This window comes from Rutidosis leptorrhynchoides, chromosome 9 (genome assembly GCF_046630445.1).
Source record: "Rutidosis leptorrhynchoides isolate AG116_Rl617_1_P2 chromosome 9, CSIRO_AGI_Rlap_v1, whole genome shotgun sequence".
NCBI lineage: Eukaryota > Viridiplantae > Streptophyta > Magnoliopsida > Asterales > Asteraceae > Rutidosis > Rutidosis leptorrhynchoides.
In genome coordinates this window covers 108,395,436-108,410,775 of record NC_092341.1, presented here as the reverse complement: position 1 = coordinate 108,410,775, position 15,340 = coordinate 108,395,436, and positions in this window count along the sequence as shown.

Sequence of the window (15,340 nt, the reverse complement as noted above, 5' to 3'; positions counted from 1 at the left end):
CATACATTCGTTTAATCACACGTAAGTAGGCGAACTTAGAGTAGGTGACTAACTAGGACTTGTTTTTGTCCAAAGTGTGATTATGTGGGGGCCTTATTTCGTGTTTAAATTAGTGCCTTAGCTTGCTAGTGCCTAATGTAAGTAGGCGAACTTGGACGTTGTTTTAGTGATAGTCACCTAGGTTGTAGGTTGACTTGTGGTTGCGGTGTACTTGTGTATATTTATTATTATATTGTATATAGGTGTATATATACAGGTATCTATTGGTGTGGTGTCCTAGAGACGAATCTATTGGAGAGATTCGAATGTTTGGCGGTTTGAGTGATCAAGTTCGCGGTAAGGACTTTGGTCATTCGAGTACTAGGAATTATCGCGTGTTATTTTGTGTGAATGTTGCGTCAGTCCGGGTAAAGTACTTTACATGACCATGTGGAAATGGTAAGGTACGCATTTGTAATAGTGATTGATCACCGTTATTACGAAAGTGTATCTTGACATCGAGCATGACATGACAAGTACCGAATGGAGGAAACGTGGCATGGTTGGGGTAGAACGGGACGTATTTGAAATCTTTTATTGGTTCCTAGTTTATAGTGGTCTCGGGTGATGTGCTTGTTGGCACATCAAGTTCGTTAAGAGTCGGGAAGTGTACGATGGATTCGGTTAGTTAAGTGAGTGAGCCAACTCACGAGTTTGGTGCGTGCTTAGCCACCCTAAGTAGTGGGTGCATTATTGAGATTGAAATTGGTTTTAGTTACCCATCGTAACTAGGATGACCGATTTACACTTGCGTGTGTGCGACGAGGACTTGAATTCCGTAATGGAATACGACAAGTCTAATGATTGTAGTTTTGAGTTACACTCGGTAGAGTGTGTGGGTAGGGAATCGTGTTAGGATTCTAATTGTGAGTCGCCTTGGAATTGGCGAATCGAGGAGTCTTCGGATCATTAAAGTCATGAGAGTGGGACCCATATGACGATGTTTAAGATAGTGTGTTGGTGTGTTGTGGATTATAGGGTAACATTCCTAACGGAATACCCCCGTCGTTGTGACTGTGCCGATAGGTGGAAGGGTGTAAGACTTGGTGTTCTCAAGCATCTCCTTAGTGTTAGATGAAGGGTTTCGTTAGGCTATATCGTTTTGGCCTTTTGAAAATTGCGGGTAGCGTGTGATCGCTAGGAACTTTCGATAAGACAATAAACCGTAAGGTTGTCGGGTAGGTATGACTTCGGGTCATTATTATAGAGAGATGGGTGACATCGGGTGTATGGAACCTAAAGATCGATTTTCTAAAATTTATTTGATTGTGGTGGGAGTCTGCATGACACTGCGTCAGGTGCCTTTTTATACCTGCTAGTGTAATGTTCAACTCCGGTAGTGGTGTGATCACTTTGTGCTTTGGGTGTCCGTGAGATACCCTTGGAAGCATCAGAGATTATAATAGTGATCGACGGGTGATGGTAATTCGACGGTTGCGAAAGTCGAAGTTTAAGAGCATTGTGACGAATATTTCTTATGAAGTGACGGGTGAGCGAATCTTGTTGCTCTTAAGTGATAGACGGGTAGAGATGACCGGTGAGCCGGTGACGGACTTAATGGTCGGTTAGGCCGAAGGATATGATGAAGTGTTGACATTGTGGTGGACGCAATTATGTGTCGGAATTGGTCACTCTTCTCCATGAGAGTGAGCAATTGTTGAAAAAGCTCGTTGCGTGGAAGGGCGGGTGATCTCGACTGAGATGCACGACTGAGTAAGCGGAGTGACCTATGCCTAGGCTTAGAGGCATATGTAGGACTTTGGTGGAGTTTGCTTTTCAAACAATTAAGGTAGTTAATTGTGAATTGTGGTATGGATGTGCGATGTCATCGCGTGTATGACGTCTCAAGTGATTGTGCCTGTCGGCTCTGAGAGCTTAAAGTGAATTTGCGATAAATTGATGTTTATGACCAACGGTGACAATGGTCAGGTGTGACGTGGAATTTCAATTCCGCTGGATGTTATCATCTTGGCGGTGAGAATAGGGAGATAAATCCTAAGTGGGGGAGTTTTTACTGTCGCCCGAGGAAAACTCCAGTGGTGTTATGTATAGTGAAATGTCGGAGCGTACCGTGCTAAGCCTCAATAGGTATTCGGAGTTCCTAACGAGGAAGAGTGACGGGTTGCTAATGTCGACTCGAGATCGTGCTTTACGATTGTGAGTTACAACTCTGGAATGTTATGCGTGAAGATTGTGAGGATGGGATCGAAGGAAGTGTAAGACTTCCTATGTAAGGTGGTCGTGTAGTACCAATGTGTGGTATGAGACCAAATGTGAAGTTTGAGATCCCGGAGTGAGAGAATGAAGTGTTGTTGCGAGTTCTCCCGTAGTGAAAAAAATCTGGGTTGTCATGAAACCCGGACAGTATAATTGAATGAGGACGAGTTCGATATCGTGGCGAATATAGTATTTTCCCTGTCGGGAAACGCAATCGTGAAGATTGTCAGTGGATTATTCCACTTTATGGACGAATGTGAGGCGGAGAGTGTCGATTTTGACTGTCTCACATCGAGACACGCAGATGTTGTTTGTTTACGAGAGTGTGCTCCCTAGTGATGCGACTGTTAGTTGCATTGAAATGTTGAGACCATCCTTAACGGACGGTCTAGGTAGAAAAGTTCACCCGGCGTGGTGAATATTTTGTGAGTCGTGTGGCGAATTGCGGAAATTTTGTGATGATGATTCGCCGTTGACGGGATTTTGGTATACGAATAGCTTCTATGCGAGTACTAGGAAGCCGTATTGTATGGTTCAGAGGAGAAACCCTATGACGATGTGTTGATGCTTCGTCTAATTCGTGGTGTATTGTTGTTGTCCTGGATTAATCCAGTGACGGATTGGTCGTGTGCGGATTGACTGATTGAGTGATATGGTTACGGACGTAGCTTGTGGCGAGTTGTAGCCGAGAGAACTTGAAGGTATATGTAGTGATTTTCGTATTTTCCTAAATGGAAATTCTGGACGTTGAGTGTATGAGATATCGTTTATTGCAGTAGTGCACGCTAGTGATTATTAGCGTGTGGTTAGATCTTCGGATTTGTAGAAGATGTTATGGATGTCGGGCTTGGTTGTGTTTCGTAAGATCGTGAGGCGTGACGACGATGTTTGTCGGTAAATTGTTCTACTCTTAGGACGATTGTGAAGTGTATGGTATGAGTTTGGATACTCGGCGTAGGAGCAACGGTTACGGTTGTTTCGACTCGTGGGTTGATTACCCAATATTGTGGTACCATGATGCGTTAGTGCACGAAGCGAGGATTCAGATGAGTTTACTACTTGTGTGACTTCGCGTTGGAAGCGGAAATGTTCGTGGGAGAAGTGTTTAACTTCTAGCGTTTGTGCGGATCACGAGGACGTGATCCAATTTAAGTGGGGGAGAGTTGTAACACCCGTTTTTCAGTTACATGTTATTTCGAGCGTCATTCGAAATACGAGACTTGTAAGTGTATATTTGGATCCCAAATAAAGTTGGAGTTGATGTTCTAAAACCTTACCATTGGATAGTAAATCTCATTACGTTTCCAACGATATTTGATTCATCAAAAACGGAGCTACGGTCAAAAAGTTATGGCCAAAACAAGTTTCTGAAATCTGACCTGTAGGGTGGAGCGGCGCTCCACCATATGGCGCGGCGCGCCGAAAGTGCCTGATGCGTTTTTTCAGCATTTTAAAGGGTCAAATGAGGGGTACTTTGGTCCTTTCACTTATGGACGGATTTGAGGCTTTAATATCAGTTTTAGATCCACTTTTGGATCATTTTGACATCCATTCAAACACTCCCAATCTTAGAGAGAGAGATGAGTTTCTAGAGAGAGGAAGCTTGAGTTAATGATGAAGATGGTGATTTTTGCCCAAATTGGAAGCGGGTTTTGGTTCTCCTTGGTGTTTCTAGCTACTAGAGCTCGTTTTGGTGCTTGAGGTAAACCCTAATCCGAATTGTAGTGTTTGATTTCTTGTTTGAGTTAGGGTTTGTGTTAGTTAGAGATATAAACCCATTTTATTGTGAAATTTGGGGGTTTTGGGTAAGATTCATGTAAGTAAGCCTAAATGGGTGACTTAGGGTTTCGATTGATTAAATTGTAAGTTTGGATCTTGCGTGTGTTGGCTAAACCTTAGAACACTTGTGTTGACTTGGTTTTTGGGTGTAAACCCTAATTTAGGTCAAAACGGGTCGAATGGGTATTTTGGGACAAGTAAGCTTGATTCGGTGTTAAATTAAGTTTCAAGTCAATTTTTGGTAAGTCAAGTAGGTAAATACTTGATTTAAGTGTTAGTGGTTGTCTTGGAAATATAATCACTAGTCGTTAGTGATTTTGGGGCGTTTTATGACTTTGGTCAAAATGGGTAATTTGAATTGGGTCAAAATTAAGGATGACACTAATTTGGATTAAATGGATGTTAAACGATTTTGTTAAGTGTTAAATGATGTTTTTGGAATGAATTACTCGCAAGAAGTAATTTTGAGTTAAAATGATATTTTAAGATTTAGTCAAACGTGGTCAACCTTGTTATGGGTCAATATTGCACGTGTTGGGGTTTTTGTGTAATTGGCGTTTGAAATGACTACTACCTAAGTAGTAATTTAGTTTTAAGACCAAGGTTTGTTCTAATGGGTGTAAAGTATGATTTAGGGTTAAATCGTACTTTGTTGTGTTGGTTTGAATTACCACCCGAAGTGGTGATGTGTTAGTGTCCATTAGGTTTTAAATGGGCGGGTTTTGGTGAGCAAGGTGTAATCCCTCGGTTAAGGGATGTTTGTGTCGGATTCTCTTTTAGAGAATGTGTAATTTATGTGTATATTGTGCCTATGTGTATTATAGGTGATTACTTGCTCGGATTTGAGGACGAAGATCATGTTGTACATGACTTATGCGGGCATTCCAAGGTGAGTGGAATAATTATATGCGTATGTATATAATGTATCTATTTGTTGTTGCGTGAAAGGTGTAGTGTCGAGGTGTTAAGACACCACGTTTCACGTGAAGGGTGTAGCATCGAGGTGTTAAGATGCCACTCAGGTGTAGCATCGAGGTGTTAAGATGCCACCTAGGAGTGTAGTGTCGAGGTGTTAAGACACCACTCCGTAAAATAATGAGTGAAGCATCGAGGTGTTAAGATGCCACTCGGGGTGAAGTGCCGAGGTGTTAAGGTGCCACCCTAGGGGTTAGTGGTGCGAGGTGTTAAGTGCCCTAACGGATGTTATGAACACCGATGGCGTTTTCGCGAGCGCCGTTCCCTTGTACTATTGGTTGACCATGGTTATTTGTGTTGTAAGCATATTATATTATTCGAGTTATATTTATATGCGGTTGTTATGCTAGCTTGTGGTATCGGATATTTATAGCTTGTTATTGTGACGATAAGCTAATTATGTTCGCTAGCGTGTTTTCGGTTTGTGTAAGTGTTTGCAAGTAGGTATAATTATATATGTATTCGTATAATTATTGCATTCACTAAGCTTTTAGCTTACCCCTCTCGTTGTTTACCTTTTTACAGGTATTGCGTTATGAAACTAGCTAGTTGTTAGACTAGTTGCGTAGGAGCGCTTGGGCTCGATGGGGTAGCTTTTGGATATGCGGACGCGGATTGGGGATTTGGTAGTCCCCGGGATTATGCTCTTGGTATCGGGTTGGGTTATAGAGTCCTAACTCGTCTAAATGTAAATTGTGATTGAAACTTGTATTTTGTACGAAAGTCGTAAAACGGCCAATGTGGTAAAAAGCGTTAGTTTTACATATTTAGATGTATGGTAAAAAGCGTTTCGTCTAAAAGTGTCGGGAACTAGTCAATCTTTTTCGCATTTTGAGACTTTCCGGACAGACCCGAATGGCGCGCCGCGCGGCCATCATGGCGCGCCGCGCGGCCATCATGGCGCGCCGCGCCAGTTCACTGTGCAGCAAATTTTTTTTTATTTTGTATTTTCACGTGGTTTGTTCGCGGATTGGTTTGGGTTGTTACAACTACAGTGAATGAGAATAAGTCAAACGATGGTATAAGGAAGTGGAACGGTGGTCAGGACAGGAATTTCAATCAACAGCCGTTCAAAAAGCAAGATTCTTACCGTAACGACATTGGAACCACAGGAACTAACTCCGGGTATAAGGGAAAAAACCCACAATGTCAGAAGTGTGGCAAGCATCATACTGGAAATTGTTCTGTTCTAAATTGTGACCGTTGTAAGAAGTTTGGTCATTTGTCAAAAGATTGCAAGGTTAATCTCAACGGCAACACCAACAACAACAGCACTGCAAGCAACGCGAACAATGCTAATGGTGGTAAGAACTGTTATGGTTGTGGACAGCCGGGTCATTTCAAGAAGGACTGTTCTAAGAACAATAATGGGAATGCTCGAGGAAGGGCATTCAACATCAATTCTGTGGAAGCTCGTGATGATCCAAAGCTAGTCACGGGTACGTTTTCACTTGATGATCAACTTGTTTATGTTTTGTTTGATACTGGCGCTGATAGAAGTTTTATATCAAAGGATATTTGTCACAATGTTAAGAAACCTGTTTCTCCCCTAGATAACGTGTATTCCATAGAACTAGGGAATGGTAACTTGATGAGAGCTGATAAGATTTATCGTGATTGTACTTTGACGTTAGAAAGTAAGCCTTTTAGCATTGATGTGATACCTATTAAACTGGGAAGTTTTGACCTTGTGGTTGGAATGGACTGGTTAGCTGATAACAAAGCCGAGGTGGTCTGTGACCTAAAGGCTATTCGTATTCCTATTGCTGACGGTGAACCTATGATGATTTATGGTGAGAATAATGGCTCACAATTACATCTCATTAATTGCTTGAAAGTCCAGAAGTATGTGAGAAAGGGATGTATCGTGTTCTTGGCTCATGTAAGCCAAATTGTACCAGAAGAAAGGAGACCCGAAGACGTTCCTATAGTTAAGGAATTTCTTGAAGTTTTTTAGGAGGAATTACCTGGTCTCCCACCGCATCGAGAAATTGAGTTTCGGGAAGACTTAGTGCTAGGAGCGGCACCAGTGGCTCGCGCACCGTACACACTTGCACCCCCAGAACTTCAAGAGTTGTCTAGTCAATTGCAAGAGTTGTTAGACAAGGGATTTATTAGACCGAGTTCTTCGCCTTGGGGAGCTCCGGTCCTATTTGTTAAGAAGAAGGATGGGTTGATGAGGTTGTGTATCGACTACAGAGAATTGAACAAGCTGACAATCAAGAATTGGTATCCGCTACCGAGGATTGATGACTTATTTGATCAGTTGCAGGGATCCAGCTGCTATTCGAAGATTGATTTGAGATCCGGGTATCATCATTTGAGAGTCAAAGAAGCTGATGTCCCGAAGACAGCGTTTAGAACACGTTATGGACATTATGAGTTTACAGTAATGTCATTGGGTTTGACGAACGCACCAGCAGTGTTCATGGACCTCATGAACCGTGTGTGTAAGCCATACCTAGATAAATTCGTCATTGTGTTCATTGATGATATATTGGTGTACTCCAAGAACAGAGAAGAGCACGAACAGCATCTACGTTCGATATTGACTATGCTTAGAGAAGAGCAGTTGTATGCAAAGTTCTCTAAGTGTGACTTTTGGTTACCAGAAGTACAATTTCTTGGCCATGTTGTAGGGCCAATGGAATACAGGTCGATCCAGCAACGATTGAGTCGGTTAAGAATTGGGAAACTCCAAAGACGCCAACGCAGATTAGGCAATTTTTGGGTCTAGCTGGTTACTACCGGAGATTCATTGAAGGATTCTCTAAGATCGCCCGACCATTGACCGCATTGACTCATAAGGGCAAGAAGTTTGAGTGGTCAGAACCGCAAGAGACTACATTTCAGTTGTTGAAAGAGAAGTTAACAACTGCACCGGTATTGTCTCTACCCGAGGGAAGTGAAGATTTTGTTGTTTACTGTGATACCTCACGTCAAGGAATGGGTTGCGTGCTTATGCAACGAAACAAAGTTATTTCTTATGGATAGCGTCAGTTAAAGATTCACGAGCAGAACTACACTACACACGACCTTGAGTTAGGAGCTGTTGTCTTTGCACTTAAAATGTGGAGACACTACCTGTTTGGAACCAAGTTCACTATCTTCACTGACCATAAGAGTTTACAGCACATATTCGATCAGAAGCAACTCAACATGAGAAAATGACGTTAGATGGAACTACTTAATGATTATAACTGCGAACTTCAATACCATCCGGGCAAGGCGAATGTTGTGGCAGATGCCTTGAGCAGAAAGGAGCGAGAGAAACCTCTTAGGGTTAAAGCGCTTAACATAGTTGTCCGTACGAATCTCACATCACAAATCCGCGAAGCACAACAAGAAGCCATGAAACAAGAGAATGTTGATGTTGAATTTCTCAAAGGGATGGATAAGAAGTTTTACATCAAGGAGGACGAAACACGGTACTTTGCTAACCAAATTTGGGTACCAAAGTTTAGTGGACTGAGAGAACCAGTGTTGGAGGAAGCACACAAGTCGAGATACTCAATTCATCCGGGATCAGATAAAATGTACCAAAATTTGAAGGCATTTTCTTGGTGGCCGAACTTGAAAGCTGACATTGCCACTTATGTCGGGAAGTGCTTGACTTTCACTAAAGTCAAGGCTGAGCATCAGAAGCTATCAGGATTATTAATTCAACCAGAGATTCCCCAGTGGAAGTGGGAAGGAATTTCCATGGACTTCATTACGAAACTGCAGAGAACAGCAGGAGGTCACGATACTATTTGGGTTATTGTGGATCGTCTCACTAAGTCCGCACACTTCTTACCAATAAGGGAAACTGATAAGATGGAGAAGTTAGCTCATATCTACATTAAGGAAGTCTTCTCTAGGCATGGAGTGCCTATATCCATTATATCTGACCGCGACAGCAGATTTACTTCCAGGTTTTGGCAATCATTGCAGAAAGCAATGGGGACTCGTTTAGATATGAGTACAGCATATCACCCCTCGACGGATGGCCAGAGCGAACGAACTATTCAGACTTTTGAGGACATGTTGAGAGCGTGTGTCATTGATTTCGGAAACGGATGGGATAAGTATTTACCACTAGCTGAGTTCTCATACAATAACAGCTACCATACGAGTATTAAAGCTGCACCATTTGAAGCATTGTATGGAAGGAAGTGTAGATCTCCCGTTTATTGGAGCGAGTTAGGAGATAGTCAGTTGACAGGTCCTGAGATTATTCAGGAGACAACTGAGAAAGTTCTACAGATTCAGGAACGATTGAGGACGGCTCGAAGTCGACAAAAGAGTTATGTCGATGTTAGACGAAAGGACATAGAGTTCCAAGTTGGAGACAAAGTTATGCTTAAAGTATCACCTTGGAAGGGTGTTGTACGATTTGGGAAACGAGGTAAACTGAGTCCTAGATATGTTGGACCGTTTGAGATAATTGAAAGAGTTGGACCAGTAGCTTACAGATTGGAACTGCCACAAACACTCAGCGGTATTCATGACGTTTTCCATGTATGCAATATAAAGAAGTGTTTAGCCGATGATAATTTGATTATTCCTCTAGAGGAACTACGTATCGACGACAAACTTCATTTCATTGAGGAACCTGTTGAAATCTTAGGCCTTGAGGTCAAGCAGTTGAAGCAAAGCAGAATTCCTATCGTGGACCAGAGTTCACGTGGGAGCGTGAAGACCAGATGAGGCTGAAGTATCCGCAATTGTTTCTCGAGGAAACCACTTTAGCGGACGATCACTAAAATTTCGGAATGAAATTTTCAATAACAGGTGGGTAATGTAACAACCCTGATTTTTCCGTTACTTTCGTTAACCTTCCGTTAGTTTATTTAATGGCAATTATTTAACTTTTATGTGTTTACGTGTATTATATGCGTACTTGACCTTTGGAGGATTTCAATAATTGATATGGGTTGATATTAATTCAAATAAATATTTCGGATAATGAAATACGATAAAAACGATACGATTTTGATGATAGCTTTTTGAGCAACGAAACGCTCGGGTTTATTTTAATAATTAATTTAATTAATTATTAACTTTTTAAAATATTTAATTTATTGGGTTTTTAATAAATTAAGCGATTGGTTGCGTTTAACGATCGGATTAGCGTTCCGGGCCTTCGGTACGACAAAACGACACTTAAAACGGACCACGAATACACGGAATTGCAAAACGAGAACCCGAGAACCCATGGTGGGCCCCATTCGGCCGACCCCTCCCCCTCACCCCCTTATGTTTCAATTTTTATAAGTTTAGGGGCTTATGTGCTAATTTGTGAAACTAGGGTTAGTATAAATAGAAGTATTAATCTAAAATTAGTAAACCCTTACACAAAAACTGCAGTCGATCTCTCCCTGGCTCCTCCTCATCGTCGCCCAACATCACCATCATCATCACCTTCAATTTTTGATCTTTTGATAAAACCTTGAACACGAAAGTTGCAATTCTCGATCTCCTCTACGCGTTGGTGTATTTAATTTAGCGATCAAAGGTATAATTGCATGAACCCTAATTCTTAAAAATCTGATTTTTATAAAGTTTCATAGTTATGTTGTCAATTGCTCAAGTCTATACGCGTACGTGTTAATTGTAATCGTTAATTTGATTGTTTGATGCGCTAGGGTTTAAAAACGAATTTGTATTTGTTTGATCAGAAAAATTAAGTTTTTCAAATGTTAATTATTATGTTATAATCATATTCCTTGCAAAAAATTATTGAGTTTAGGCTTTGGATTCGCTTGATTTCGTTTCCGTATGATTAAGTTATGTCAATTTGAATTATCGTTGTGTTATTGTTGCTTGATCCGAAATCTGGTATTGATAGAAAATGAATTGGCATGTGAGACTTATACCAATGGAAAGATAATTTAAAAACACTCAAGTTAGACTAGTATATCATGTCGTTTGCTTATGTATAGCCCGAGATATGCAAGAATTAGTGTAAATGAAGTTTGATACAGCACTTGCATGAAAATAACCTTGTATGATAAAATGTGTTAACTTCTGTGATTGAAGCTTTACATATTTGAAAAATAGGCAAAAATTACTTCATCTTTCATGTAGATATCATAGGCTAATTGTATCTAGATCTTCAGATAATCGTATGCGAATGTGACTAACGAATTGGGAATCGAATCTGTAAATTGAACACGGTTTTGTACTTTTTGAATTTTGTATATTGATTGAGCATGTATACTTCTGGAAAATGAAACTTAATATGATATGTGACTTATTGTTAGTTTATGTCAATCTCTGAAACCTTATGCATTGGGCACAATAGAGCCATACTTTATGTGAATTCTGATTTGAACTGAAAACTGAATGATCAATTTGCACGAATAAACTGTACAAATTGGCTAAACAAAAGTGGCTATATTTTTTATATGTGATACTTTGATTTGTCCTTGAACTATGGCCACTGGTCTTGTATCAATTTCATGTTTCTAACTCCGGTTATAGCCGATATGAAATCAGTGCGCGGACAGAAACTGACCTGGCAAACCCCAAATGTATTCCTTCTGATTCCTGACTTTTAATTGTCGTATGAGTCCCTGGCCAGACTTTTTGGAATCTATTTTCAGTCTAATTATGATCTGGAGTTTGTCATATTTACTTGAATTTTGTACTATGAGATATTGTGCTAAGTGTGCTACGTGTTCGTAAATTTGGTGCATGACGATAAACTGAAATTGTGAAAATGATTATTCATGACCTAAAACGTATTGTATGACTTAGTTTTGACATGTTGACCAATATTTGACATGAGCCTACTGATGTTGACTTTAGTTGACTACATTGACCAAGTTTGACTTTCGGTTTGACTTCGGTTTACTTTGTTTGACTTGCATGATATAGTTGACTTTTACTTTAAATCGCATCGAGTCGAGCAATAAGACAACGTACACTATGAAACCACACTTATATAAGATACATATATTGACCAACCTACATACGTATACTTAGGTTACACTACTCGGGTCTAAACCGTACAAGTCATTTGTCTTTCATTCCGAGCTTATTCAAAGGTGAGTCTACAGTCCCGCTTTTTACATGTTTTCAGGGATGAGAATACACGCAGTTATATTTACATTTTCAAATGCTTTATATTGACATGAGTACTACACATATGCATATTGAGTTTGTTCAAAAAGCCTCTAGCTTGAATACTTTTAATACCATTGGTAAGCACAATTTAGATGGACGGATCCGTTAATTTGACAACCTCACCCACTATAAAAGCAGTGGTGCATTTACTTTGAACATTTATTACATCTGTTTTACGAGGTAAGGTAGGTATAGTGGCTATACTCGGGTCTTTGCTAGTATTCAGGTGCTCGGTTTATGCTTGCGATAGAATCTTGTGGTCAATGGAATTAAACTATTTTCTGATAACTGTTTTTCAGACATTGTTACGTTACTTTAAACCTGTAGATTCACCAACATTATTTGTTGACCTGTTTTTGCGTGTTGTTATTCTCAGGTCCTTAAGAGGTATGCTTCCGCTGTGTTTGCTGCATGACTGGCCGTGGAGTCAGCATTTGATTTTAAAGAACATTATTTACTTTCGCATTTAAAACTATTATAACTGTTTAAATACTGTTGGCTTGTGGTTACGATCACAACAATGTTTCTATTTTGGGATTTCTGACTTTTGTTTTTGAAAGTTATTATTTTAAATAAAATTAAATGTGATTGCTTTAAACGTCTCATATAGAGGGCGTAACTGTTAACTGTGGGACCGGAATTAACACGCCGTCAGATGGTATTTTGGCGGGGTGTTATATTTTTGTCATTGTTTTTTCTTCTTCTATGATAAACCCCCAATTCATTCTTTTTTGTCTCTATAGTATATATTTTCCAGAGCTCTCAAAATCATCAAAATCACCACCTACTGACAAATTCACGAATCGAACAATATATCTATGTTCACTCAATTCAGGTAATAAATCAATAGCTTGAATTCAAATTTATGCAATTTATATTTCTAAATATGTAAAATATGTAACTAATAGACGTATTTATGTTCAATTGTTCATAGATCTGAAATCGACGAATTGCACAGGTATAAGCTCGCTGAATCGATTCTTTTCACTGAAATAAACAACCTTGTGCTCAGATCTGACAAAAACACTTGTTGTATATGAACAACAAGAACAGTTTAATAATAGCAGCCGAAGTGGTCGGCGAAATCATCATGATTCGTTTTGAGATATTAATTGCCGTACTTTTCAATCCAGGCCGGGTTTATTATAATACTATTATATGTCAACTTCATCTGAAATTGTGGATTCCGGTAGGTTTTCCGGTCAACACACGCCGGTGAGAGCACCGGATAGGTCAAGTTTTTCTCAAACTTGTAATCTTTTTTCTCAATATTTGAAAGAAAACGACAGTTTCCTGGATCTAACGCTCGGTAAGCTTTTTATTTTGATTTTTTATTTTATTAAATAAAATATGAAGTTAGAACGACTGAAATTAATAAAGATTATAACTTTCTGGTTCTTTATATTGTTTTATGAACAAAGCTTTGAACTTATGTACGTGGGTTTTGTTTTCTTGAAATCAAGACAGAATTTTGGTTGACGATTTATCTTTTTTAGGTAGGAGGGTACCACCATCAACTGCCACCATGAATTTGTTTCTGATGACTGCTACTTCACGCAGATATACAAAAAGAGAAGGAACAGCCAAAATCCATGACTATATTTTATAATGGTCAGGTGATGGTGTTTAATGATTTATTTGTTATTAATTGCCGTACTTAAAAGCTATATTTGTTATCCAGAATTAGTGATTATAATTTTGTATGGATTTATAATTTGATTTTGTTGTCATTCATAATTTTGTAATTGTAATCGATTTATAATTTGATTTTGTTATCCCAAATTAGCAATTTTTTAATTGATTTTATATACCTTTAGTGTATAATTTATTTTGTTGTAATTTATAATTTTGTATAAATTTATAATTTATTTTGTTAATTTTATAAAATATAAAACTAGGGTTCTTGATTTGGGATGATGAACAGAGATGAAGAGGATGAGGGTGAGAAGATAAGCTATATAAAAAAGAAAAGAAAAAGAATTAAAAGACCAAAGTACCCTCACATGCTTTTCACATGACTAAACAAACGGCAGGTTTTGACAGAAAGTAGAAGGGGGGACGAGGGATGTACTCTTTTGATAGTTTAGGGACGAGGAAGGCACAAAAAAAAGAAAAAGGAAAGGGAGTCAAAATCGATGTAAAGTTCAGGAACGAGGAATGAAATTTTGTCCATAAAAATTATAATCACTCCATTTCTTTTCTTTCCTTTCCTTTTGTTCCCTCTTCTTTTCTATTCTTTCCAACTAAAACTTGAGAACACAACCTAAGTTGATTGTCGAGCATGCAACCCTAGATTAATGATGATTATTAACAATGGTACGCACAACAGATTAGCCGGTGAAGAAAGAGATGTGAGAGAAAAAAAATGAAGAAATCTTTGAGTTTTAACAAGAAACGCTCGCCACGTAGACCCATGTTTAAAACTCCAATTGACTCATATAAAACAGTTGCGAGTTTATATAGTGTCCCGTGAGTCACAGGACACCGCTAGTTCAAAAATTATTAGTATAAAATTGCCTGTAAATTATATAGGACAACACTATATTTAATTGAAGGACCCCATATCTTTTTAGAATTTATAGTTTTTTCCTTTAAAATGTATATAACACCACTATATTTAACTACACGGATCCAATATATTTATCAAAATTGCAGTTTTTGAAATTAAACAACCACTAAAATAACATTCAAATATAATTTTCTGAAAAAAAAAATTCAGGATGCCATTGAGTTTGTATTCTGGAATCACCACTCATGTAAAACCCCTAAAAATAGAAAAACAAAAACTCAGACGAGAACAATTCGAACCCTGACGACTTCCTTCGTGATCAAGATCACATAACCAACTGGGAAAGAGAGGGAACAACAATAACCATATGTAATCTATCGATTCCAAGTTAGAAGAGAGGTGGGAAATAGTGGGACAACAATAACCATACGTAATCTGTCGATTCCAAGTTAGAAGAAATGTGAGATGTAGACAATCATCCTTTATCCTGAAATAAAAGAGAGAAGTCCTTTTCCAACCTAGTTGTAGAGAAAGATTTTTGGCTCTATTTTTTGAGGCAACAACAAGCGTCGTTTTTAGTTGCGTCTTGACTGCCACTTATAGCCTAAATTGATTTTCATGCAGGCTTTAAAACCCATGAAAATTTGATTCTATCATTTCCATGGCGTCCCATTTTTATTTATTTATTTATTTATTTATTTATTTATTTAT